This window comes from Lepidochelys kempii, chromosome 2 (genome assembly GCF_965140265.1).
Source record: "Lepidochelys kempii isolate rLepKem1 chromosome 2, rLepKem1.hap2, whole genome shotgun sequence".
Taxonomy (NCBI): Eukaryota; Metazoa; Chordata; order Testudines; family Cheloniidae; genus Lepidochelys; species Lepidochelys kempii.
In genome coordinates, this window is record NC_133257.1 from 18,868,136 (window position 1) to 18,870,328 (window position 2,193).

At 46.2% G+C, this 2,193-nt stretch overlaps 1 long non-coding RNA gene across 1 annotated transcript; it reads right to left on the bottom strand.

The window, feature by feature from the left end:
- Positions 1 to 315: 315 nt before the first annotated feature.
- On the bottom strand, positions 316 to 1,181 carry LOC140905842 (uncharacterized). Its single transcript, XR_012156959.1, has 3 exons — positions 1,101 to 1,181; positions 895 to 1,003; positions 316 to 475 (listed from the first exon to the last, which is right to left on the bottom strand). It is a non-coding gene; the product is annotated as an uncharacterized lncRNA (long non-coding RNA).
- Between the last annotated feature and the right edge of the window lie 1,012 nt (positions 1,182 to 2,193).

Consider the following 2,193-nt stretch of genomic DNA (forward strand, 5'->3'; position numbering starts at 1 on the left):
CCCTGGCCCATGTCCCCACACCCAGCAACCCTGCCCAGGGCAAGTGGGTGGTCCGCAGCTCCCCACAGCTGCCCACACAGCTCTTACCATGGCCGGGCTGGAGCTCCGAGTTGGAGCCAGGTTGGAGTAAGAGCCCTGTGGGCAGCTGTGGTGAGCCGGTGAAAAGTTGCGGACCCTCCACCTGCCCTGGGCTGGACGGGAAGCCTGGGGAGTGGGGATACAGGCCGGGGGCTGCTCTCAGCCCCCTGCCCCCCCCCAGCACTGTGGGCAGGTGGAGGGTCCGCGCGGCTCCCACAACTACCCAAGCTCCCCGGCCGGGCTCCGCCAGCTACTGACTTGGCCGGGGGTGGGGGGAGGGGAAGAGGAGGGGAAGGGGGCCGGCTCTGCTTCAAAGAGTGGGAGGTCTTCTCCTTTCCCAGACCCGAAGAAGAGCTTGTATCTCTAATATCCTGGGGCCACCATAGCTACAACAACACTGCAAAAAAAAAAAAGCAGAATTATTTTAATACCCTTACTTTTGTGTGGTATGTCTTTGGGCTAGAAATAATGGGGTGGGGGGGGGTGGTGGGGGAAGGAGGGAGCCTGAGCATTTTTTTCATTTGAATAAAAAATAAGGTGATTTCTTCAAAGCACACACACCAATAACACACAGACCTACACTGCTGAAAAAAATTACACAAACAAAACATTTTGTAGTTTGGAAGCCTCCAAGCTGTTAGTGGATTTTTTTACCCATTCGAATTTGCGCATTACCTTGAAATGTGTGGCTCAAGTTAGACTTTCAGAGACTAGCAGAGCAAATCACACACAGTCCCTGATTCAGAGTAATACATTTGCTTCTGAGGTTTAAATCTGTAAGGTGCTGAGCACCTCCTGAGCAATCTCAACACTCACCGAATTCAATGGACGTTGAGGGTGCTCAGCAGCTTGCAATATAGAAGCCGTCGTTCCTCCATGAATTTATTTTTGTCCTACTTCTATGCAGAATATTTACCTCTCTTAGCTGTATGTCAACCAGAAAGAGAGAATCAGCAATCAAAAGAGATGTCCCTCAACTCAGTGCAGGTTTGGGAAATAGGGAATCTGCACAGTCTACTTACCATCTGCCTGGGTATTCTAGAGTTTGCTATAGATCTCCCTGATCTGACAGCGCTGAAACCTGGATGATGACTATGTATCTACAACAGCTTTGTTATACAAAGTATTTTTATCGCTAGTTCCCAAAACAGAGATTGGGAAACGTTTATTTTCCCTTTTGCGGTTTGAGACTGAAGAGTTCTGCCCTCCCTTGGATGTGCAGGAGGAAGAAAACTGCTCTGGTTTCACTTTCAATTATGACCCCAATCCTTGAGACAGGTTTCCGAACCTTTTGGAGAGCTTAGGTTGAGTTTTGAACAAGTTCCACCAAGTTTCAAGCCAATTTAGGCAAAATTTTGGGCAAGTTACAAATGGCTCCGGGCTGATTGATAGTTTTGGGTGGAAATCATGTAAAATGTGGTTTTGGCTGAGATTCTATTTGTGAGTTTTAGTTCCTGAAATTCAAAGCAAAATTCAGTTAAACATTGTCCTAACCTCATGTGAACCCAAACTGGTGACTCTTTTTTGGGTATTATATATAGACTAACCTCATTTCTTAGCTGCATGTTGGCCTGCACAGCTTGAAGCCAGTCCGAGATATGCAAGATTTCCCTGACACAAAAATCAGGGCAAGTGGAAAGTGAAGAAAGCAGCAAAAGAGGGTTAATTCTCACCAACTCTCCACCCCTCAACATAGCCATCCTGTGATTACTACAGATGCTCTGTGTGTCTTTTGGGTCTGAGCAGAAACTAAGGCTCAGCCCTGTAAACACTTAAGCATGCGATTGAAACCAGTGAGCCTACTCATATGAGTACAGTTACACATGTGCATAATTGCTTGCAGGACTGAGGCACAAATCCAAATTATATTTCACCTTTAAATTAAAACAAAACAAGCACCCAATAATTTCATTTGTGGCAGGCTGGAGCAGAAGCTCCTGTGTGTATGAGTTTTTATTTTTTGGCATTTTTTTCTTCTCTGCCATGAATATTGTGTGGTTCAGCAGAAACAATGAGGAGTCTGTGTGGCACCTTAGAGACTAACAAATTGATTTGGGCATAAGCTTTTGTGGGCTATAACCCACTTTATCAGATGCATGGAGTGGAAAATACAGT